We start from the raw sequence: 27264 nt of genomic DNA, 5'->3' as shown, positions 1-27264 counted from the left end.
TGCCAAGGTTGAGCACCTTCACTTTCTTCCGCGTTGGGTTTGAAGTCATGACTTGCGCTTGACTTGGATTAAAGTGAGGGAGAGTTGCGCAGGTCATCAGCCTCACTCTCTCATCCCAGCCTATCTGGACCCAGTGGCAAGACATAGTCGAGACGGCTGGAGATAGGTCAGGATGCAGTGGATGGCCAGCAGTGTTCTGTGTGTCTCACTGTGCCCTTTTAGCGCTCCACGACGCATTGCTGAGAATCGCCTTTCCGCCCGTTGAACCAGTGATGGTTTCTTCCGCGCAGTCCGTCGAATCCAGGCTTCACACGCTAGGTAGACAAGCGCTGAGTGTTGTGGGTCTACGGCAGTTCTTGCGGCGTGCTCGCAAGCCTCCCTACCCATTGTTGGACATCCTCATCCGCCTTCGCAGCCGTTGGGAGATGTCTCCTCTTCCACCTGCTCCGCCGTTGGGATGATCACCTAGTGGTGTGGTAATGCCACCACCCCGTCACTTGTTTTCGCCCGCTAGCTGCTCCACCTTCGCCGGGTCCTGCAGCTGCTCCCGACCGTACCAGGCGGCGGCAGCGGTCGCGACGAGCTGCAGGCCAGCTCCAGGCCTCGGGCCTCGCCCCCTCCGCCCGCCGCCACCTCGCCTTATACCTGTATAATAGGTCCAGTGTCAGTTCGGCGGCCTCGGTCGGGAGTCTCAGCACTCACGACCCGGTGTCGGCTCGATCTCGGCCGGGTGTCTCGGCGCTCACGGCCCGGTGTCGGCTCGACCTCGACCGGGTGTCTCCTGTACTTCCTTCTTGCTGGCAGTAGTGCGAAGAGAGCATGTCCTGGATGCTGAGGGACAGTATTGATGAACATTAGCACAAACCTGACTTGTAGATTCAGTTCTGTCAAAGGCTAGATTGCGTTAAAACACAGGGCAGAAACTAGATGGATACATGGACTCAATAAAAATCCCTCAGTGAGCACACAGAACAACAATCACAGTCCGTAACACAACAATCAGTGTTCATGAGTGAGAGGGCTGAAATGCTTACTATGCTTTCTAAGTGCTTAATTTTATTTTCAGTGCTAAAGAATGCTTAGTTCTGTACTGGAATACTGCAAAGTACTTAACAGAAGATCTCAGCTGCTGGAATTGATGCTGTGGGAAAGCCAGTCAGGGAGTGAGTCTATTTTCATTGTGAGCTGTGTGATCTTTGCCTAGCAGTTTATATGCTACTACTAGTAATGTCCCCTTTCACAGATGGAATATATCCACATATTACTGACAAAAATATATCCCTCAGGCTATAAGGTACTTGGCAGAGGATGGTGGCAAAATAGACTATACACATAAAAATTCAAAGCAATTTTGAAAAATATAAACACACTTACAACTTAAGCACTTGTGGATGTCCGTTTCACTGAAATCAATGGGAAACACCCTAGGCCAAGTTCAGCCTTTCCAAGGTCGCTCAAGCACAAGTCCTGATCATTTGCTTCAACTCGTCATTGCATCATCCTTCCCCAGAAGAAGCCAGGCAAGGGAGCACAACTGTGAAACTGAAATGTAAAGAATGGTCAGTATGTTCAGGGTTCTGGTGCTTATACACACATGCAAGTCCTGAACATCCTGACAGCCAGCAAGGCAGATGGCAACAATAAGAAGGCCTATAATTTCAAGGTATCAGTACATCTCCACATACTTACACAAAGTAGGTGTAGCGGCGAAACTAAGCCAAAACAAAACCAAAAATAATTGCCGCTAGCCTGCAACTGCTACAAAGTTGTTGTATTGCATGATGTGCCCTCAGCTCTAATGAAATGATTGTTCCAAACTTTACTATCAATTAACAAACATACAATCATGAAGCGACGAACTTAAGCGTACACATATAATCTAAGCATTATTCAGCGATATTAAGTGGTCAGCAAAAGATGAGACATCTGCCGGCCCCATGCTACAAACTGCCACGACATAAGCAAGAATATGTAACTTATTCCCTTTGCCTTTGCCATGTACCCTCTAATGAGACGAGTTATCATAATAAACACCCAACACAGAATACAACACAGATACAGGACAGATGCCTGGCTCCTACGCTCCAGCCCCATAATTATTATACTAGAATAATTACAATTACATGTTACTAAGATGTAAGAGACATGAAATCTCAACATTTACAGAAATGTCCCCTTTTGGTAAGCACTCTATCTCTGATTGTGGCTTTCTCCTGCCAAACCAGATTGCCCCTCTTGTCTGCATTCAGGAAAGTCTGACTTGAAACACTGCTGCTAAAGCTCATCCAAACACAAAAGTGAAGTCCCATTAACTGTCAGCACTGGCCAAGCATAGTCGCTTCCACGATCATGGTCTTCTCGCAATGGTCCATTGGCAGTCCAACCCAGCAGTGTTCTGATTGCATAGGGTCCATCATTAACATTGTGAATTACTTGCAATGGCTCCAGCACCTTAGATACATTCATCCCTATCAACAGCTCAATTTGTGAATCAATTTCTAGCAAACAAACATACTTCCGGTGAGACCATTCCTAAAGACCTCTCCTGACAAGGAATGTTCGCTTTGTGGACAGGGATATGTCCCAACATATACAACGCTAGGCAGTTCACAATGGTTTCACTATCTAAGTCAGTCACTTCCAATCCTGAAGCGACATAGCTATGCTCGATCTTTTCTTGACCCATGGTGTGTAAGAGAATGTGTGTTCTTTTTCCTGTCAGGCTGAGCTGTCCATGAGGCTCACTGTGCAGACACTGCTGTGCTTCCTTGATCTCCTAAGTGTAGGTAACCACTGTCTTGTTACTCTTCTTAGACTTCACCCGAACTGGAATTATAGGAATTTAGCTTGAGAACAAGTTTGTGATCCAGTTTTGTTCACACCTCTGCTTACTGCCGGCCTTTGTAACATTGTATTTTTTTCCCCAAACACTGGGTGTGTCACAATCTTCACATGCCTTTCAATAAATTCAACAATGTCAGTGAAAGTAGCATTATGGTTGTGCCTTTCTTACAGTTCATAGACCGCCGATCTCCATTCTTTCCAAAATTCATCAGGCAATTTATTTACGACAATCCTCATATTAGCAGCATGTCCAACACATCTTCCATGGCATTGCAACAGCCCTAATGAAAATGGCTGTGATCTTGAAGAGCTTTCATGTCTTCTGATTTGATATGTGGCTAAGAAAGAGCCTTTTCCGTGTAGGGTGCATCAATTTAGCACCCATCACCGATATGTTTCAATAGTAAATTGTGGGTCTTTATATATCCTTGCTCTAAGCCGGCCCGCTGGCAACTTTTGACAAGTTCTCTAGGGTAACCTCCAGAGAAAACAGAAATGGTCACCATACTCTTCGGTTCTGCCTTCAATGCTATTCTTGGAAGCCTTCATAAATGAATGATATTGCATTGGATCACCAGCGAAGGTTTGAGTCTCTCTTTTAGGCAGAGATGCAATATATTATTGTATTATCATGCCTGCTATTTCCTTTCATGTCCTTATGGCCTCAAGCATGGCATTTAGACCCTTGTTATCTGAAGCACGAGTGTCATCCTGCCGTAAGTCAATGTTCTCAGAATCACCTCGTGCTATTGCATATGACAGCCTCCTTGCTGCAGGCTGAAAGTGAACACCATGATCCATCCCTTGGAGTTCAAACTCATGGCTCATAGACATTTGATCCTCAAAAGTTTCCACATTAATATCAAGCATGCTGTATTTTCTCTGTTCCATTTCAATGAAGGGACTTTCACCATGGAACTAATCTGCTGAAGATTGTTTATCATCCATGGCACTTGAAGCCCTTAGCACTTTAACTCTGGCCATCTTGGCTGCATTTTCTTCCTGCAACCTCAGCTGCTCGATTTTCCTCCTAAGTTGCTTTTCCATCTGTTCCTGATTTCTTTGAAGTTCTTCCTGGTTTCTCCAAAGCTGTTCTTCATCTCTTCGAAGCCGTTCTCTCTTTCCCTCAAAGGCACGCTTTTTTCCTCAATATTTGTTATCTTGCGTATAACTCACCGAAATCAGCCTGCATTTTAACGTGTGCTGATGTGATACCAGACACATGAGACAGTTTGCCAGTGGCTGCAGAACGTGCTGCAAGTATGTTAGACACACTGTCCTCGCACATACATAATCCTGTAACTCATCACTTTTATTCGTAGTCCTAGATTGCTTTTTGACTTTGTAAATATTTTCCTTTCTCCCAGGGAACTGACCTTCATTGCATGTTCGATTAATTTCTCTCTTTGTCTTAGTTTCAAGATCACTGCTTCCAGCTAGACTCAAGTTGTTTTCCAAGTGCTCAAAACCAGACAAAACAATAGCAGTTTCAATTCAGCGTTCAGCAATGGAAGCAATTCAATTCTTCAGCTTTTCTACGGAACCAAGTGGTCAAACTCTTCAGGAAAACACCACTATACAGCTTTTCAGTCCAACCTGGTTGGACATGGCAACAATGACCATTCAAAATTGTGCTTTAAACCCAAACACACAGCATGAATCAACAAAAGGTCATTACTTACCACAAGCTGCTTCAAGCTGCGGTACTCTTAATTGCATGGACACATCTGATGCTGGTGGTCATTTGGTAGAACTTCTGCTGACAGAAATGTAGCAGCTTGTGGCAAGAATGTAGTTCCAAAACGAAACCAAAACCAAAACAAAACAATTACGGCTAAACTGCAACCACTACAAAGTTGTTATACTTGCATGATGCACCCTCAGCTCCAATGATTGTTCTAATGAGTCAAATCCATAATCGAATCTTTATTAGCAATTAACAAACATACAATCTTGAAGCAATTAAGTTAAGTGCACCCTTGTAAGCTGAAGATTATTCAGTGATATTAATAGGTCAGCAATAGAAAAGACTTTTGCAGGTCCCAAACTACAAATTGCCATGAAATAATCAGGAATACATAGCTTATTCCCTTTGCCTTTACCACGCCCCCACTCATAGGACTAGTTACCGTAATGAACACAATAAATGTGCAAAACAAACTATAAAGCATATAGAAAACAGATAGATGGTTCCAACACTTGTGCCACACGCACAAAATGCTGGAGGTACCGAATAGGTCAAGCAGCATTTATGGAGGGGAATGCTGACGGGTCTTGGCCCGAAACATCGCCCCTTTATTCGTCTCCATGGATGCTGCCTGACCTGCTGAGTTCCTTCAGCATTTTGTCTGTATTTCCTTTAAGTTGTGCCAGATGTTTCTCAATTTTTTATTCAGTAATGCAAATTGATTGTAGTTTTAGTTTTATTTGGGGTGATTAGATCATCATTTCTGAATGAATGGCTTTGACAATCAAATACCTGTTTTGCAGTTGGAATTAATTAGCTAACATTCCCTTATGTTTCTCAACGTTGTCATTAAAAATTTATTCTTGAAGCCCTCGGGGTCTCTGAAAAGCCTGAGCTCAGACTTGAAACTTCTGATTAAAGCTTAGACGTGAATTTGGATCATGCAAAGGGAGAGTAGGGAAGCGTGAAAGATGGCCCACATGAGGCTGAGACCAGGGCAGAAACTGGGAGCCAAAGGGATGACATTTTTGTGTCCTGCATGAGTGCAGCAAGCAGCACTAATGCAGCCATCAATGTACCAGAGAAAGGGTTGAGGGAGGTGGCCCAAGACTGTTCCATGTGCCGCAAAAAAGGGTATTTTGGGTCCATGTGAGATGCCAAGCTACACCTTTGTGTAGTGAGTTCTTCAGGCCTGTGTGAGGTGCCAGAGAGCATTGGGCTCCAAGGCTTTTAAAGCACCAAACTTGATTAATTGTTGTTTAACGACAGTTGTTAATCATTTAGAGTTCCTTCTGTTTGTCTTGAGTGACTTGCTTTTAGTAATGCGGTCTCCTAGTGCTTTCTGTTTAAACTTGTTAAGTTTATTTTGATAGGCTCAGGGATTCCGTGTTAATTGTATTACTTAAGCAGATACCCAATTAGCACTAATCATAGAGTCCTTGCTTTGAGAATTATTCGTCTCACAGTATCACTTGGTCAAGACATCGATGTTCTGTTGGATCCTTTGTATAAACTTTTGCTTCTGTCTCTACATGGGAGTTTGTTGTTTCTTCGCACCTGGGTTCAGTTGTTTGCAAGATCACTTCACAACACTTTAACCTCAGGAAAGTAAGTGAGTTGAAAGAGAAGTCATTCAGTGTGAGGACAAGTTCAGTCATGCAAATGAAGATGTTGAGGAGGAAAAATTTAACTTCTCAATTTCCACGGCAATGTAAATTCAAATCCCAGTATCTGCACCTTTGAAGTTCATTTTCAAAGTTGACTTTATTTAGGTTGATATTCAAAGATGCTTTACTTAAAATTGATTTTTTGTTAATCAGTTACCCAAAGATGGAAATAACAAAAAAATGCATTTGATTCTGCAGTTCGTAAAAATACAGCCAATCTTCTTTTTTCTTCTAAGCACCAACTGATCTACATAGATTTAAAATATTGGTTTATTTTATTTTAGGTTGTTATTTTTATTTTGGAATTTGTTCTTTTATCCTTATGTTATTATTTCAGGATCCATTTTCTCAGCTGCCTGCATTAATGTTGACCAATCAATGTATCATCAGAGACCATTCTAAGATTTGTTTGTTCGTTATGTGCCATGTCATATTACACAGTCAATCATGGCCATTCTATGACCATGATTGTTCTTGGCTCCAGCCAGCCTCCCAATTCCAAGATTAGATCAATAAAATTGATGGAGGTCCTTAATGATGGATCCATTGAATGATATTGAACAAGGTTTCCCGAAATTTGTACAGGACAGACTATAAGGTACCAAGTACCACCTTTTTTACAACAGCATCAGTAGCATTATACTGTTGTATATTTAACTGCACTTGATGCCAACTTGTACATCTACAGAATATTTTTAATGATCTGTTAATATTGTATTAATATTATTTTATGGGCTGTATGTAATATATATACTGTGTTTTACACCTTGGTGCTAGAGGAATATTGTTTTGTTTAGCTGTATACACATATACAGTTGAACACCAATAAACTTGAGCTTGAACAAACTAAGTAAATAACCAGGGCACTCTTTAGTGTTGCATATGGTATTTCATGCATTTCATTGAAGATATGTAAATAAGTTGCCAAGATATACGTTGTTGCATATTTAATATTCCAGTAATATTTGAGTAATTTTGTAAAAATATTGTTTGATTAAGCATTCTTTGCTGTTTATATAATTCATTGTGGTTATATGTATAAGTAAGTGAATTGCATATGTCATGACTCTACCAAGATATGGCATGCCTCACTTAAAGTAAAAACACAAAGTTAAACTCGCATCGCTTAGGTCCTTGTTTTTCTTCCAATTAGTTTAATGTTATGAAGTTACGAAACATAACAGTGGCAATGAGGTATTTTAAAAAGAAACCCGATATGACTATCGAGCTGTTGAAGTGCGGCAAGGATCGGCAAGATTTTTTCAAAAAGCGCAGTGAGGAATGGTGAGTAAAGAACAACAGTGCAGCCTATGCAAAGACAGTTGACTTTTTAAACAAATGAGCATCACAGCTTGTGTTCTTTGGTTCTTTGGAAGGGAAAACATGATCGAGTTTTTTTTAAAAACTGAAAACGGAAGAATTCTTCACAAAGACTAAATACCGGGTGACTAACGAGCTGGTGGTAGACCTGAGGAGAGCTAAGGTACCGGTGACCTGTTTCCATCCAGGGGGTCAGTGTGGACATGGTGCAGGATTACAAATACCTGGGGATACGAATTGACAATACACTGGACTGGTCAAAGAACACTGAGGCTGTCTACAAGAAGGGTCAGAGCCATCTCTATTTCCTGAGGAGACTGAGGTCCCTTAACATCCGCCAGATGATGCTGAGGATGTTCTACGAGTCTGTGGTGGCCAGTGCTATCATGTTTGCTGTTGTTGTGTGCTGGGGCAGCAGGCTGAGGGTAGCAAACACCAACAGAATCAACAAAGTCATTCGTAAGGCCAGTGATGTTGTGGGGATGGAACTGGACTCTCTGACGGTGGTGTCCGAAAAGAGGATGCTGTCCAAGTTGCATGCCATCTTGGACAATGTCTCCCATCCACTACGTAATGCACTGGTTGGACACAGGAGTACATTCAGCCAGAGACTCATTCCACCAAGATGCAACACAGAGCATCATAAGAAGTCATTCCTGCCTGTGGCCATCAAACTTTACAACTTCTCCCTTGGAGGGTCAGACACCCTGAGCCAATAGGCTGGTCCTGAACTTATTTCCTGGCATAATTTACATTTACTATTTAACTATTTATGGTGTTATTACATAGAAACATAGAAACATAGAAAATAGGTGCAGGAGTAGGCCATTCGGCCCTTCGAGCCTGCACCGCCATTTATTATGATCATGGCTGATCATCCAACTCAGAACCCTGCACCAGCCTTCCCTCCATACCCCCTGATCCCCGTAGCCACGAGGGCCATATCTAACTCCCTCTTAAATATAGCCAATGAACAGGCCTCAACTGTTTCCTGTGGCAGAGAATTCCACAGATTCACCACTCTCTGTGTGAAGAAGTTTTTCCTAATCTCGGTCCTAAAAGGCTTCCCCTTTATCCTCAAACTGTGACCCCTCGTTCTGGACTTCCCCAACATCGGGAACAATCTTCCTGCATCTAGCCTGTCCAATTCCTTTAGGATTTGATACGTTTCAATCAGATCCCACCTCAATCTTCTAAATTCCAATGAGTACAAGCCCAGTTCATCCAGTCTTTCTTCATATGAAAGTCCTGCCATCCCAGGAATCAATCTGGTGAACCTTCTTTGTACTCCCTCTATGGCAAGGATGTCTTTCCTCAGATTAGGGGACCAAAACTGCACACAATACTCCAGGTGTGGTCTCACCAAGGCCTTGTACAACTGCAGTAGTACCTCCCTACTCCTGTACCCCACTAGTCACCACCTGCCATTCTGAAAAGGTCCCGTTTATTCCCACTCTTTGCTTCCTGTCTGCTAACCAATTCTCCACCCACATCAATACCTTACCCCCAATACCGTGTGCTTTAAGTTTGCACACTAATCTCCTGTGTGGGACCTTGTCAAAAGCCTTTTGAAAATCCAAATATACCACATCCACTGGTTCTCCCCTATCCACTCTACTAGTTGCATCCTCAAAAAATTCTATGAGATTCGTCAGACATGATTTTCCTTTCACAAATCCATGCTGACTTTGTCCGATGATTTCACCGCTTTCCAAATGCGCTGTTATCACATCCTTGATAACTGACTCCAGTAGTTTCCCCACCACCGACATTAGGCTAACCAGTCTATAATTCCCTGGTTTCTCTCTCTCCCTCCTTTTTTAAAAAGTGGGGTTACATTAGCCACCCTCCAATCCTCAGGAACTAGTCCAGAATCTAACGAGTTTTGAAAAATTATCACTAATGCATCCACTATTTCTTGGGCTACTTCCTTAAGCACTCTGGGATGCAGACCATCTGGCCCTGGGGATTTATCTGCCTTTAATCCCTTCAATTTACCTAACACCACTTCCCTACTAACATGTATTTCGCTCAGTTCCTCCATCTCACTGGACCCTCTGTCCCCTACTAATTCTGGTAGATTATTTATGTCCTCCTTAGTGAAGACAGAACCAAAGTAGTTATTCAATTGGTCTGCCATGTCCTTGCTCCCCATAATCAATTCACCTGTTTCTGTCTGTAGGGGACCTACATTTGTCTTTACCAGTCTTTTCCTTTTTACATATCTATAAAAGCTTTTACAGTCAGTTTTTATGTTCCCTGCCAGTTTTCTCTCATAATCTTTTTTCCCCTTCCTAATTAAGCCCTTTGTCCTCCTCTGCTGAACTCTGAATTTCTCCCAGTCTTCAGGTGAGCCACTTTTTCTGGCTAATTTGTATGCTTCTTCTTTGGAATTGATACTATCCCTAATTTCTCTTGTCAGCCACGGGTGCACTACCTTCCTTGATTTATTCTTTTGCCAAACTGGGATGAACAATTGTTGTAGTTCATCCATGCAACCTTTAAATGCTTGCCATTGCATATCCACCGTCAATCCTTTAAGTGTCATTTGCCAGTCTATCTTAGCTAATTCACGTCTCATACCTTCAAAGTTACCCTTCTTTAAGTTCAGAACCTTTGTTTCTGAATTAACTATGTCACTCTCCATCTTAATGAAGAATTCCACCATATTATGGTCACTCTTACCCAAGGGGCCTCTCACGACAAGATTGCTAATTAACCCTTCCTCATTGCTCAAAACCCAGTCCAGAATAGCCTGCTCTCTAGTTGGTTCCTCGACATGTTGGTTCAAAAAACCATCCCGCATACATTCCAAGAAATCCTCTTCCTCAGCACCTTTACCAATTTGGTTCACCCAATCTACATGTAGATTGAAGTCACCCATGATAACTGCTGTTCCTTTATTGCACACATTTCTAATTTCCTGTTTAATACTATCTCCGACCTCACTACTACTGTTAGGTGGCCTGTACACAACTCCCACCAGCGTTTTCTGCCCCTTAGTGTTACGCAGCTCTACCCATATCGATTCCACATCCTCCTGGCTTATGTCCTTCCTTTCTATTGCGATAATCTCCTCTTTAACCAGCAACGCCACCCCACCTCATTTTCTTTCATGTCTATCCCTCCTGAATATTGAATATCCCTGAACGTTGAGCTCCCATTCTTGGTCACCCTGGAGCCATGTCTCTGTGATCCCAACTATATCATAATCATTAATAACAAGCTGCACTTTCAATTCATCCACCTTATCACGATTGCTCCTTGCATTGACACACAAAGCCTTCAGGCGCTCTTTTACAACTTTCTTAGCCCTTATACAATTATGTTGAAAAGTGGCCCTTTTTAATGCTTGCCCTGAATTTGTCGGCCTGCCACTTTTACTTTTCTCCTTACTACTTTTTGCTTCTACCCTCACTTTACACCCCTCTGTCTCTCTGCACTCGTTCCCATCCCCCTGTTGTAAACTAACCTCCTCTCGTCTAGCCTCTTTAATTTGATTCCCACCATTACTATTTATTATATATGGTGCAACTGTAACAAAAACTAATTTCCCCCGGGATCAATAAAGTATGACTATGACTATGACTATAAAACTATATTAAAATAGTCTGAAATGGCTGGCTACACTGGAAAGACAGATGTGTTCGATTGTCTAATGGATAACTGGCTCGGGTATACTGAGCTAATTGAAAAATATGTTGAAGCAAATGAAATAGCCAATGAGAAACAAGTATCAATTTTGTTGAGTACATTGGGTTTAAAGGCATTCAGTTTGCTTTAAAGTGTGACTGCTCTAGCCTAACCAGCTGACATGAGCTTTAGTGATATTGTAAAAGTAATGCAGGAACATTTAGAACCAAGAACATTGTTGATTGCAGAACACTTTAGGTTTCGCTTAAGTGGAATCAAAGGATGGGTAGTGTATTCCAACAAATGTGGCTAAATTGGAGAGATTGGCTGAGCATTGTCAATTCAATGATAGGCTTAATGATGCAGCGAGAGATCATTTAGCATATGGAACCTTATAAGAACGCATTCAAAAACTGCTCCTAACTGAAACACTACTTACATTTAAAAGAGCTATTGAAATTGCTGTATCAATGGAAACAGCATACAGAGGTGCAATTGAGCTGCATTCAGGAATTAAAGTAAGAGTGAACAAAATTGCAATATCTAATCAGAAACTGGCCTGGGTGAACAAATTGTGTTACCACTGTGGCAGTAGCCCACATACACTAGACCAATATGGATGTAAAGGTGAAAATTGTAGAAAATGCAATAAAGTCAGACACATACAAAGAGCATATCGGACAGACAAAAATAACTGGATAGCACAGGGAAGAGAAAAAGATTTTTTTAAAGTCATGTTGCAGTTTTAAGGATGGCACTAATCTGCATGCTGTTGATGAAAAACCTGATAATGATGAGAGTGACACAGGACTGTGTAGCTTTCAGAATTTCAGTGTGAAAACTAACAATAGACAAGCAGTATGGCTTACACTTGCAGTAAACAGCCAATTAATTAAAATGGAATTGGTTATTTCAATCATTCCACAAAATGAGTTTGAACAGCATTTCAAAGATACTAAACTGAGCCCTGCAGATATCCAGCTAAGAACTTATACTGGAGAAAAGATAACTCCTGTGGGAATGACATTCATAACGGTGAAATACAACAACCAACAAGTCACATTGAGCTTGTATGTGGTAAAAACAGAAGGACGAGTATTGTGGCACTGTGATTGGCTGAGACAACTACAATGTGTTTGGAGATCCATCCACCATTTGCATGCCACATCCCCTGCAATGAAGCCAACTAAAAGTGAATTAAGAAAGGTACTGGATGATGCCACAACTATCTCCAAGCTTTACAGCATGAATTGTTGCCCAACAAAGGGCAAGCAGGTGTTGGTGCCAACTTCTGTGCTTCCATTTGGAAAGCATATTGGACCAAGGAAGGACCATGCTGCTCAGAGAAGCGTGAAAGTCACAAAAACAGTGGTCCAAATTCAACAGTTTTTGTTGAAAACATACCTGTGAAAGCTTCTGATATTTTAATCAGGAGTTACTTCTGAAACGTGGCTTACTTTTAACCTGGAAGAGAGTTCAAGAAGCTTGAGGAAAGTTACAAGCATTCAGTTTTTGTGAGCATAAAGAACCAGAATTTACTCTGCATGAATTAAGGTTATTGCATGAACTTCAGGCTGGAGACAAAAGACTGCTTGTGAAAGTAGATGCAAAGACCAAAGCCCAGCTGAATGAATGGAAGGCCAAAAAATAAAGGAGTCAATGAAGATACAAAACAGCAGATTTGTCAGGAGATTTTGTGGATGCAGAAACGAAGACCTTTTTGTGGTTTTGTGGTTATCAGATGGTAAAAGCAGCAACAGAAGGATTAATAAGAGAATACTCCAGTGAACTAAAGATAAAGATGCACAGACTAGCTGAAGAAACAGAAAGGAGAAGGAAAGTATTCAGAGCTGTCAGAACCATGTCTTGCAGTCACAGAATCAACTCTTACAACAATCACGGAGGAGACCTCAGAACCTGAGATTGTTTCACAGCCACACGTCTCACCTGCCAAGCAGAGTGATCCCCCTTGTCAGGAAAGACATTATCCCACAAGAATACAAAATCCTCCACGGAGATTATATCTTTCGGCCTGAATGAGACAATTTAAAAATTGACTATGTTGTTGATATCTGCATAGTATTTGTATTATATAGTATATGCTATATATAGTTGTGATACATTCTCTATTGAGTTGGAGTTTTTTTTGCTAGTATGGAGGAGTGTTGTGTATTTAATATTTCAGTAATATCTGAGCAACCTTGTAAATATATTGTTTGATTAAACATTCTTTGTTGGTTATAAAATTCATTCTGATTATGTGTAAAAATATGTGAACTGCATACATCACAATGTTACCACATGATATGTATGCACCTCGCATAAGTAAAAACATGGTTAAACTCACGTCCGTTGGCTCCTTGTTTCTCTTCCAATTAGTTTAATGTTTTAAAGTTATAAACCATAACAGACATCTGTGAGAGGAGCTACAAGCGCAAAATCAAATATCGCTGTGATGATTGTATGCTCTAGTATCAATTGTTTGGTGACAATAAAGTATAAAGTATAAAGCATAATCCAACTAAAATAAAATGCATACACAGGACACAAGAAAGACTGCAGGTACTAGCAGTCTGGAGCAACACACACTCAAGGAACAGCAGGTCAGGCAGCATCTGTGCAGAAAAATGAACAGTCTGCATTTCAGGCTGAGACCCTTCGGTCAGGACTGGCAACAAAGGGGGACAGAAGCCAGAATATATGGAAGGGGGGAGGGTGGGGGAGTAGCAGCTGGTAGGTGATAGGTGAATCCAAGTGAGGGGGGGAGACAGGGGGGTGGGGAAAGGGATAAAAGGGAATAATATGAGAAGCTTGGAGGCGATAGGTGTGAAAGTCAGAAGATTGAAGATGTAATCTGATAGAAGAGGACAGTAGACCATGGAATAAAGGAAAGGAGGTGGGGAACCAGAGAGAGAAAAGGGTAGGTGATGGGCAGGTCATAAACTCAGGGGAAGGGAAAGAGTAACAGGGTCGTAGGGATAAGAGAAAATGAGGGGGTAAGGATGGGGAACAGAAGGCGGTAGTTACTGGAAGCTAGAGAAATCAATGTCCAGGTGGGAGACTACCGAGATGGAATATGAGGTGTTGCTCCTCAGTCTGTGACTGCCTTCAACATGGCAGCAGAGGAGGCCATGGACAGACATGTCAGGGTGGGAATGGGAGGTGGAATTGGATTTGAACGCTGGTTTTATCTGGCTGCCGCAGCGGATGGAGCAAAGCTGCTTAATGAAATGATTCCCCCATTCTGTGTTGAGTCTCTCTGATGCATACACAAGAATGAGTTCCAGCCGCTGAGACCCGGTTGTTTAAAGTTTTAAGCAATCTAAATACAAAATGTAAAAAACTTCAAACAAGTATCTATTTGTACCTTTAGATTAGCTTTGTCCTACCTGCCAATGTTCAAAGGGCAGAATAATATCATAAACAATTTAAAAAGTACATGGTTTACTGGATTTAACCATACCTGTTTGAATTGCTGACCAGATTTAGAAAAGTAAGGCATTTCCAGCCATTCTGGCAATGAAATTTGTTACAGTCAGTTTGTATATCCCATATTATTGTTGGCATCAGGGGGAGGGTGAAGTGGCCTTTGCATGGGTATTATTTCCTTTCAGAATGATAGCTTCATTCACCGGACCAACAACTGTGAGATAAGAGTGAAACTTGGTTATTGTCTTTTCCAATATATTGTGACTGATGGTGTTCAAACTAGCTTCATGAATGAGATGTGCTACATGCAAACAGTGAGACTGAAGGGCAGGTAATAAACCCTATCTATTGTTGGACTGAATTTTTGCAGCAAATGTCTGTTGAACTCACAAGACCTTTAAAATCTTGAGGCAATGTTAAAGAGGCAAAGGCTCAGTTAGTGACGTCCCCAACCTTCTCTTTCATTTCAGGGAGATTGGCTTCCAATTTTTCCAGTGTGAGTGCACACTTTTTGGCTGATGAAACCTTCCAATCACTCTGTCAGCAAGTTGTGGTGCCAATACTACTCATTCTCTTCAAACCAAAAAAAATGCCAGGAATCTTCCATAGTATAAAACTCAAGTACTCAAGAAAGAAGGGAAGGCCTATCTTTTAAAATTGCAAATAATGATAAATAATTTCTACATTGAACCATATATAAATTTACTAATGGTAAAATCTATCTATCTACCTATTTATTTAGAGACACCATTCTATAACAGGCCCTTCCAGCCCAAAGAGCCCACATCAGCCAATTATACCCATGTTATCAATTAATCTACTAACCTGTATGTTTTTGGAAGGTTTTGTTGAAAGTCTCACTGGAATATGCCCAAAGGTGGAAGGTTGAAACCTAAACTGATGCTCAGACCTCATCACTATTATCCCACCAAGCTACAGATGTCAATTTAGTGTCTCAGTGTTTTTCAGAGACCAGACCTTCGGCAAATTACATGGCCTAGAGTACATTGATCCAGATGGGGATACATCAACAGACAGACAATCACAAAGTTGTTTTGGCTGCATCATAATATCAACAAAAATTGGCCATCTCCAATAGTGCCTTTAAGGATTTGTAGTTAAACTACTGTAAATTCTTAGTTCCAGGCAAATTGTGCTTTGTCAGGTTTTGTCTATTTAGCATTGATAGGAGGCTCCTAATTACCACATGCATGCAAAAGCCAGCTCTTGATTTACTTGGGCTCCATGGAAATCAATCTACCAAGTGTATTTTCCTTCCATTCTTTTATGTGACAGACCGTAAAAAAAGTGTTCAGAAGCATTATTGAATAGATCTAATTTTGATTCAATTAGTGAAGCCAAGAAGGCTTTTAAGAAAGTGCATTTTGAAATACTTCATGTATAATCAAGAACTGTTCCTACTGGCTTTAATTGGAACATCACAAATCAAAAGCATTTAAAACTCCAGAAGCATTATAACAGTATTCCACAGCAGTTACAAAGAAATCAATTTAGCTTCAGATCACAAAAAAGCCGAACACAGCTAAAAGGAATGAGTAGCAAATTAAAATGTTTAGCAAATTAATGTAATTGGCATATCGCCATCATCATTCTATAGCTATCTGTCCGCCTCCTTGGCTTCTCCTCTCTGCCAGTCCAGAAACTCCATGATTCCCTCCACAGAGTACCAATGTCTTCCCTCAGTAACATTTCTCTGTGTTGAGTGGTGCATAGCTTTATCTTCAGTTGTAGATGTTACAAGATATGACTGGTTTCACCCATCACCTGCCAATCTATGCTCCTTGCCAACCACCCATCTTCTTATTCTCGCTTCTTCCCCCTCCCTTCCTAGTCCTGATAAAGGGTCTTGCCCAAAACATTGACTGTTCATTCCTCACTATAGATGCTGCCAGCCTTGTGGAGTTCCTCCTGAATTTGGTGTTTGCTCCTATGAATTTCTAGCAGCACTTGCAGAATCTCTTCTGTTTATGACTGTCAAGGTGCAGAATGTAAGCTCTCCTTGAGCTGGAGTTAACTTCAAGAGGATCCAGAGTCTATAATTGATGATAAATTTGGAAATGTTGATGAGAGCTAAATCTTATACGAAGTGCTTAATGTTACAGTGTATTATCCAAAATAGAAAAGTGCCCCATTTCCCAATAGTCTGAATGTTTAGTGACTCAATAAGCATAGTAGGACACAAGTATTCCATTGCTACATAGATGTTCTGTTTTAAAGAGTGCATTATTAACGTCTTACTTCATTTTCAAGTACCTCATCATATAAATTAATATATTCCAGCTGACTTCTATTTATGACAAGGATGACAAATTTTATTTTGTGACATTTTTGATTTGACTTGCACAAAGTAACTTTCATATCTCAACTGAAAGAAAAATTTTAAATTTCTCATATAATTTGTTTTCTTTATTGTTTTGATGTCATCAGTCCTCCCACTTTTATGAACATTACTATCAATTAACACATCTTTCTGGCAACAGACCCCACCAATCTCGGCAAATTCAAATATGTCGGATTCCAGTTAATTGGGCCATTGGTTAATCGGGCAGCCACTTATCTCGGACAACTCTTAAAGTACAAACAATAATCAAAAAATAGCCAGAATTCCCTTCATTTATTTAGGATATCATGCTGCTTAATGACAGCAGGAAACTGTTGCTGAACAGTTTCTAACTAGCGTCAGACATGTGCACTTCTGTGGCTGTTAGATACTACACCATGCTTAAAGCAAACAGCTTTTAAATAGTATCAGTACCAGCACTTGTGTTCAAAAAGCTGTCACTTTTGTCACTGATAGTTAGTGAGATATAAGCAGTAAGACAATTCGGAACTGCGTTGGTCACTGCAATTTCAAGCATTCAGGCTTGAAGATGTCAGAAGTGGTTGGGAGTGAAAATGAAACAATTTCACTACTTCACCAAATTAGGAACTACGAAGAATTTGAAGGCATCAACAATCATCTTCAATGTTACAATAAAGTGAAGATTTGGAGGATGCAATCATAGATAGCATTGTATGAAGGCAGTCCATTACCTACACTGGGTGTCTGCGCTGATTTTACAGACAGTCAAAAGAACACAACACTACACTGGAACAATTCCACCATTGATAACTATTATGAATCAACACACAGTTTTATAGTAGTATTGATAGTGTTCCAATTTGTTCTGTATTTCGTTTAAATACAAAATTTATTACTCGGTTGAATGGTTGATTGTCTTTATTTACCTTCTTAACTATTTCTATGAAACTTTGGTGAATTAGGCAGCCACTTAATTGGGCCAAAAGGTGGTCCTAATATGTCCCATTTAGCCAGAATCCACTGTATTTGGTTTCTTTCTCGGAGAAGCTGAAGTTTAAACTAAATGATATGGGGCTCAAAATCACCATATAAAGGATGGCTCATCGGCATCCTCAGCTGACTGGCAGCTCAGACATCAAAATCCACTCATTACTGTAATTTCTTTTGTTCTTATTAATTGCTGTTACGACAATTATTTATGTAGCTCAGTATGAGGACAGCATTTTGTACCAGGATCAAGAATCAACATTATTCACCATATACATTTTCATGTACTAAGGAATTTATTTGGGGCTGCTCATTGCTATTGGGGATATACACTTACTTTGGGAGATTTTAGGGCAGGCAGAATATATAATTTAGAGACACAGTTCCTTTACTTTCCATCCCAATTTTACACCCCTATGTCCTGCTAAAAGTGCCATAATTTTCAAAGGATCAAACATGCATTTAGTATTTTTACGTCATTCACCAAGAGCTTACTGAATGCCAGAACCAGGATCAGAATCAGGATTATTATCGTCGGTGTTTATTGTGAAATTTGATAAATTAGCGGCAGCAATACAATGCAATACATCATAACATAGAAAAAAATAAGTCAATTACAGAAAGTATATATATGTATATTAAATAGTTAAACTAAAAATAATGCAAAAACAGAAATAATAATAATAAAAATGTGAGGTAGTGTTCATGGGTTCAATGTCCATTTAGGAATCGGCTGGCAGAGGGGAAGAAGCTGTTCCTGAATTGCTGAGTGTGTGCCTTCAGGCTTCTGTACCTCCTACCTGATGGTAACAATGGGAAAGGGGCATACCCTGGGTGATGGGGGTCCCTAATAATGGACACCACCTTTCTAAGGCACCACTTCTTAAAGATGTCTTGAATACTATGGAGGTTAATACCCAAGATGGAGCTGACTAATTTTACAACTTCCTGTAACTTTTTTTGATCCTGTGCGGTAGCACCCCACTCCCTCCACACAGTGATGTAGTGTGTCAGAGGTAGAGATGTCCAAGGTACATCTGTAGAAGTTTTCAAGTGTTTTAGGTGACAAACCAAATCTTCTCAAACTACTAATGAAATATAGCTGCTATCTTGTCTTCTTTATAGGTGCTATGTTGAGATCCTCAGAGATAGTGACACCCAGGAACTTGAAATTGTTCACTCTCTCCACTTCTGATCCCTCTATGAGGTTAATTTGTGTTCCCCTGTCCTCCCCTTCTGAAGTCCACAATCAGCCCTTTGGTCTTACTGATGTTGCGTGCAAGGTTATTGTTGCAACACCACTCAACTAGCTGACATGTCTCACTCCCGTACGCCCTCTCACCTTCATCTGAGATTTTGCCAAAAATGCTTATATCATCAGCAAATTTATAGATGGCGTTTGAGCTATACCTGGCTATACAGTCATGGGTATAGAGGGAGTAGAGCAGTGGGCTGAGCATTCACCCCTGAGGTGCACCAGTGTTGATTGTCACCAGTAATATTTGTTTAACATTTCAGTGGAAAAGAGGAAATGAAAGAGAGGATGCTTAGATCCCAGCAATAGATTGAGGTTTATTGTGTGAGACTGGGAATGAGCACCAAGATATAAATCAAATAAATGTTAAGCTTTTTTAAAGCAATCTCTAGCAATACATTTAAGGATTACTGGCAAGTCTCTCAATGTCTTGATTGATAATGACCCTTTAGTGGTATCATCCATTTGCCTGTGTAGCCCCCCGGCCACCCTCAGGGTCACTCGGCATAAGAGACGAAACCCCCTTACTCCTGTAAACACTTATTTGAACATTGATAGAGTGATGTCTTCGTCAGGTAAATGAGAGAAGTTTACATTGCAACATCTTAAACAATAATTCATAGGAGCAGAATTAGGCCATTTGGCCCATCACGATTGCTACACCATTTGAGTATGGCTGACCTGTTTCCCTCTCAAACCCACTTTCATGCCTTCTCCCCATAACCTTCCACACCCTGACTTACTAAGAATCTATCAACCTCTGCCTTAAATACATCCAATGACCTGGCCTCTCGAAGCCGTCTGTGGCAATGAATTTCACAGATTCACCACTCTCTGGCTGAGGAAATTCCTCCTTATCTCCATTCTAACTGGACATCCCTCTATTATGAGGTTGTAACATCAGGTCCTAGACTCCCCCACGATAGGAAACATCCCCTCCACATCTTCTCTGTCTGGGCCTTTCAATGTTTGATCAGTTTCAATGAGGTTCCTCCTCATTCTTCGAAATTCCAGCGAGTATCAGCCCAGAGCCATCAAAAGCTCCTCATATGATAAGCTTTCATACCCAGAATCATTCTCATGAACCTCCTCTGAACCCTCTCCAATGTCAGCACATCCTTTCTTACCAAAGGGGCCCAAAATTGCTCACAATATTCCAAAAGAAGCCTCACCAGTGCCTCATATAGCCTCAGCATTACATCCCTGCTTTTATGTTCTAGTCCTCTTGAAATGGATGCTAACATCACATTCCACTTCTTCACCAGCTGTTCAACTTGCAAATTAAGCTTTAGGGAGTCTTGCATGAGGACTCTCATACCCCTTTGCACCTCGGATTTTTGAATTTTCTCCCCATTTAGAAACTGGTCTATGTTTTTATTCTTTTTACCAAAATGCATGACCATACACTTCCTGCTACTCTATTTCATCTGATACTTCTTTGCCCATTCTCCTCATCTGTCTAAGTCCTTCTGCAGCCCCTCCCCATCAGTTCGTCAACACTATCTTCCTCTCCACCCATCTTCGTATTGTCCACAAAGTTGGCCACAGAGCTATCAATTCCATCATCCAAATAATTGGCATACAACATCCCAACACAGACCCCTGTGGAACACCACTAGTCACCAGCAGCCAACCTGAAAAGGCTCCCTTTATTCCTATTCTTTGCCTCCTTCCAATCAGCAAATGCTCGGTCTTTGCTAGTATCTTTCTTTGTCTTCATGTGCAGCACCTTGTCAAAGGCCTACGGAATATCCAAGTAAACACAATCAACTGACTCTCATTTGTCTATCCTGCTTGCTATTTCCTCAAAGAATTCCGGCACATTTGCCAGGCAAGATTTTCCCTTAAGGAAACCATGCTGGCTTTGGCCTATGTGCCTTCAAGTATTCCGAAATCTCATCTTTAAAAATCGACTCCAACATCTTCCCAACCACTGAGGTCAGGTTAACTGGAAAATTTCCTTTCTTCTCTCTCCCTCCCTTCTTGAAGAGTGGAGTGACATTTGCAATTGTCCAGTCGTCTGAAACTATGCCAGAATCTAGTGATTCTTGAAAGATCATTACTAATCCCTCCACAATCTCATCAGCTACCTCTATCAGAACCATGGGTTGTAGTCCATCTGGTCCAGGTGACTTATCTACCTTCATAACTGACAGCTTCCCAAGCACCTTCTCCCTATTAATAGCAACTACACTCACTTCTGCAAACTAATAGTTTTGAATTTCCAGCATACCACTAATGTCTTCCACAGTGAAGACTGATGCAAAATACTTATCAGCTTCGTTCATTTCCTTGTCCCCCATTGTTATCTCCCCAGCATCATTTTCCATAGGTCTGATATCTACTCTTCCCTCTCTTTTACTCTATATTACATATATGAAAATACTTGTGGAATCCTCTTTGATATTATTCACAGTTTCTTATTTCATGTTTTCCCTCCTTATAGTTTTTAGTTTCCTTCTGTTGGTTTTTAAAAGCTTCCCAATCCTCTAACTTCCCAATATTTTTTGCTCTATTATATGCCCACTCCTTTGCTTTTATTTTGGCTTTGAATTCTCTTGTTAGCCACGGATGGATCATCCTCTCTCTAGAATACTTCTTCATCTTTGGGATGTATCTATCCTGTGCCTCCAAATTGCTACCAGAAAGTCCAGCCATTGTTGTGTTACTGTTAACCCTGAGAATGTTCCCTTCCAACCAACTTTGGTCTGTTCCTCTCTTATGCCTCTATAATTCTCTTTACTCTACTGTAACCTGATACATCTGACTTTAGCTTCTCCCTCTCAAACTGCAGGGTAACTTCTATCATATTATGATCACTGCCTCCTTAGGGTTCCTTTACCTTAAACTCCCTAATCAAATCTGGTTTATTACACATCACCCAATCCAGAATTGCCTTTCCCTTAGTGGGCTCAACCACAAGCTGTTCTAAAATGCCATCTTGTGGGCATTCTACAAATTCCTTCTCTTGGGATCCAGCACCAACCTAATTTTCCCAGTCGACCTGCATATTGAAATTCCCCACGTGCATCGTAACATTGCTCTTTTTACACTCCTCTGAGATACACAGATCAAAAAAATTCACTCGTTCACATTTAAAGAATTCCTCTCCTTTGTCCTGGTCATGGTTACTTTCCCTGTCTACATCAGAACAATTGAATTGTCCATTATTATTACTTTAATGTTAAAGTCATAGGGCCATACAGCACAGAAGTGGCTTATTTTCATGCTGATCATCAAGTACCTGTCTATATTAATCCCATTTACTTGCACTTGTTCTTAGTCTTCTCTGCTCTGGTGATTGAAGTGCTTATCTGGGTTCTTCATAAACCTTGTCAGCATGTCTGTCTCCACCTCTATCTCAAGCAGTGTGTTCCAGATTGCAGTCGCTCTCTCAATGAAAGAGTTCTTCAGATCAGAGCTCCTATAAGCCTCTTATCTCATAGTCTAAATCAATATCTTCTGGTACAACTGATGTAGGGAGAGAAGACTCTTACTATCTGCCCTATCTAAGCCTCTTGTAATTTTATGTACCTCTATTGCCCCACTCCAGGGAAATCAAGCACAACCTACCCAGTTTCTCCCTGTAACTGCAACATTCCGTTCCCTGGCAACATCCTGATCCCCCTCCAGTGCAGTCATGTTTTAGTATAACATGGTGACCAGGACTAAACATAATCCTCTACCTGTGGCCCAACCAATGTTTCATAAAGTTAGCCATGGTTGCATCATCCTGCCTTTAGAATACTTCTTCTTTGGGATGTATCTATCCTTGGCCAGAAACTCCAGCCATTGCTGCTCTGCCATCATCCCTGCTAGTGTCCCCTTCCAACTAACTTTGGATAGCTCCTCTCTCCTGCCTCTGTAATTGACTGTAATACTGATATGTTTGACTTTAGCCTCTCCTTCTCAAATTGTATGATGAATTCTAACATATTACGGTCACTGCCTCTTAAGAGTTCCTTTACCTTAATCTCCCTAATCAAATCCGGTTCATTACACAACACCCAATCCAGAATAGTTGGTCCCTTAGTGGGCTCAACCACAAACTGCTCTAAAAAGCCATCTCATAGGCATTCTACAAATTCTTCCTCTTCGAATCCAAAATTAGGACCAACCTGATTTTCCCAATATACCTGAATACTGAAATCCCCTATGATTATCATAACATAGCCCCTTTGACTTTCTTTTTCTATCTCCCATTTTAATTTGGAGCCCACATGCTGGCTGCTGTCCAGAGGCCTCTATAAAATTCCCAACAGGTTCTTTTTAACCTTGCGGTTCCTGAACTCTACCCACAAGGATTTTACTAGACAGGTATATGGAGGAATTTAAGGTGAGGGGTTATATGGGAGGCAGGGTTTGAGGGTCGGGACAACAATGTGGGCCGAAGGGCCTGTACTGTGCTGTACTATTCTATGTTCTATGCTCTATATCTTCCAATCCTATGTCAATTTTCTAAGGATTTGATTTTATTTTTACCAGCAAAGCCATACCACCCCCTCCACCTACCTGTCTGGCCCCTCAATATAATGTGTATCCTTGGATGTTAAGCTCCTAACTATAATCTTCTTTCAGCCACAACTCAGTGATGCTCATAACATCATACCTGCCAATCTCTAAAAGTGCTACAAGTTTATCTACCTTATTCCGTACACAGCATGCATTCAAGTAATACCCAGTTGCTGCGGCTTCCCTTGGTAGGTGTCCCCCATCCCCCCCCACCCACATCCCCTCCACAACGGTATCCAAAATGCCAAACTGGTATATTTATTATTGAGGAGAATAGCCACAGGCGTACTCTGCACCAGCTGCCTATTTTCTTTCCCCCTCCTGACAGTCACCCAGGTACCTGCCTCCTGCAACTTAGCAGTGACTGCTCCCTGTAGCTCCCATCTATCACCTCCTCAGTTTGTCGTATGAGTTGAAGCTCATCGAGCTGTAAAATTTTAAACAAAATATATGTTATCTTATGTTATTAGATCTTAAAGTTTTCAATAAATTTCTAACATTTAATGATAGAATTTTTTTTTAATTGTCTTTAATTATCATTCTATGATTAATTGCTTAAGTTTATTTAAAAACAATTCAAAGGGCAGTTCGTGGGTTCAGATGATCAAGTTAACAGGTCCTCTCAATCTGGCACAGATACACTCAGGGGTCACTTTATTAAATACACCTGCACACCTGCTCATTAATACAAACATCTAATCAGCCATCATGTGGCAGTAACTCAATGCATAAAAGTATGTAAACATGGTCAAGAGGTTCAGTTGTTGTCCAGAGTGGGGAAGAAATGTGATCTAACTGACTTTGACTGTGGAATGATTGCTGGTGCCAGGTGAGTTGTTTGAGTATCTCAGAAACTGCTGATCTCCTGGGATTTTCATGCAAACTGTCTCTAGAGTTTACAGAGACTTGAGCGAAAAACAGAAAAAAATCCAGCGTGTGGCAGTTCTGTGTTTGAAAATGCTTTATTATTGAGAGAAATCAGCGGAGAATGGCTAGATTGGTTCAAGCTGACAGAAAGGCTCCAACAACCATATATTAGAGCAGTGCTGTATAGAAGAGCATCTCTGAACACACAACGCAACGAACCTCGAAGTGGATGAGCTGCAGCAGCAGAAATAGGGAGGCACAGCAGCATAGTGGTCAGCACAATGCTTTACAGTACAGGCAACCCAGGTTCAAATCCCTCCGCTGCTTGTAAGGAGTTTGTACATTCTCCCTGTGACTGCATGGGTTTCCTCCGGGTGCTCCAGTTTCCTTCCACGGTCCAAAGACATACCAGTAGTAGGTTAATTTGGTCATTGTAAATTGTCCCATAATTAGACTAGGATTAAATCAGAGATTGCTGGGTAGCATGACACAAAGGGCCAGAAGGGCCTATTCCATGCTCTATCTCAATAAGTAAATACCAGAAACATACTCTCAGTGACCACTTCATCAGGTACAGGAGATGCTTAAGTGGCCACAGAAGTGATCCAGAGGCAGTGATGCACAGGCAGATTCAGGATAGTCAATGCACAAGATACAGTAGCTATTTTGGAAATGTTCCTGAATTCCTTTCTGCTGAATCATAAGTCATGTATTTTGCCAGAAATATAAAGTAATCATTGCAATTTCAAAACACATCCCCAAGTGAAGAGTATAAAAAAGGATACGATGCAATGAACCAACTTTAAAAGCTGACTCACATCTCTGAGTTACGTTACTTTGAACCCCCCGTCATGTTGAGAAAGAGCAGATTGATAGCAGCCATAATTTACTGACTGACTCATTTGTATTGATTTCAGAAAAATGATTAAGTATTGCAGAATTTGACATGGAAGGTGACCTTGATAGAAGAAAAATGTACCAGAGTTGTTTGAGAGAAATCAGGGATTACTCTACAAACAAGGATGCGAGTCAGCAGGAGTGCTTCTTATGTGCTAAGTAAGCAAGAGAATAGATTGTAATTCTCTGGAAGGATGAGAAAAATTTAAATACGGTGTCTTTCACGAATGCATGCATTCTGTTACTCATTAAATCTATAGAATAAGACGAATGCCTGCAGTGTTGATTGGCAGTCATTCAGATCAAATCTATTTCATTAAATTGCATCTAGAAACAAAGCTTTTTGCAGGTGGTTGGGTCATTTCATTTCCTAATCATATATTAAGTCCGGACAGCTACCTTAGGCCTTCTGTTGCAGCTTGTGATTCCATATCAGAGCAATCAAGAATGTAATTAATCATGGTGGCAGATGCTGAACACATCTTGTGGAGTTATAAGGTTATTTTTAAGGCTTTGTCTAAATCGATGTAAGGAAATCCCTGCATTATATTCAAGGTCCATACTTCTGACTGAACTTCTCCTTTAAATTCAGAACGAAAAATTAAATAGTTATTTATTTATTTTCTAGATTTCTTTATCCCATGGTAGGATGGAGAAACTGGATTATTTATAGGTCAAAATGCTTGTGTCAATAAATGACTTAAATTTACAAGGAAACACCCATAATAAACGCCAACATACAAAGCAAACCTGTACTTGGGCATATCTCACTGATTCAATGTGATCCTCAGCATGTGGGATGTCAGAGCCTTACATTCACTAATGTTATCTAAGGTGTACTGTTTTCATCCCTCAATGAAACACCTAAAGCATCCTTGATAGCTAGTTAAGACAAATGTCCGAGCTTGCCCACTGTTAACTGCCAAAATTAAATGTTTCTGATTCCTTCGAAAGCACTGCAAAACCACCAACATATATTCAAACGACTAAAACATTTGAAAAAATATTTAATATATTTTAAGAAGCAGACATTTAAATACACTTCGCAAACATGAGAAAATCAGCAGATCCAAAGCAACACCCACAAAATGATGGAAGAACTCAGCAGGTCAGGCAGCATCTATGAAAATGAATAAACTGTCGATATCTCGGGCTGAAACATCCTGATGAAGGGTCTCAGTTCAGAGCGTCGACTGTTTATTCTTTTCCACAGATGCTGCCTGGCCTGCTGAGTTCTTCCAGCATTTCATGTGTGTTGATCTAAATGCAATTATAATACAAAGGATAATTCAAAACATTTAAATACATTAACTCAATGAAAAAGAAGTATAAATCTAATAAAGTTGTTTGTTTGTGACTGTTCCTCTCCATTTGAATAAATAAGGATGTTTCCTGCACCGGATCTAACCTGATGCATATGCTTTGCAACACACATAAAAGTTGCTGGTGGACACAGCAGGCCAGGCAGCATCTCTAGGAAGAGGTGCAGTCGACATTTCAGGCCGAGACCCTTCGTCAGGACTAACTGAAGGAAGAGTGAGTAAGGGATTTGAAAGTTGGAGGGGGAGGGGAAGATCCAAGATGATAGGAGAAGACAGGAGGGGGAAGGATGGAGCCAAGAGCTGGACAGGTGATTGGCAAAAGGGATACGAGAGGATCATGGGACAGGAGGTCCGGGAAGAAAGACAAGGGGGGGGGACCCAAAGGATGGGCAAGGGGTATATTCAGAGGGACAGAGGGAGAAAAAGGAGAGTGAGAGAAAGAATGTGTGTATAAAAATAGGTAACGGATGGGGTACGAGGGGGAGGTAGGGCATTAGCGGAAGCTTGAGAAGTCGATGTTC

This window comes from Mobula hypostoma, chromosome 16, assembly GCF_963921235.1.
Source record: "Mobula hypostoma chromosome 16, sMobHyp1.1, whole genome shotgun sequence".
NCBI classification, from domain to species: Eukaryota; Metazoa; Chordata; class Chondrichthyes; order Myliobatiformes; family Myliobatidae; genus Mobula; species Mobula hypostoma.
The sequence above is the reverse complement of the archived record's forward strand: the minus strand, read 5'-3'. Positions refer to the sequence as shown.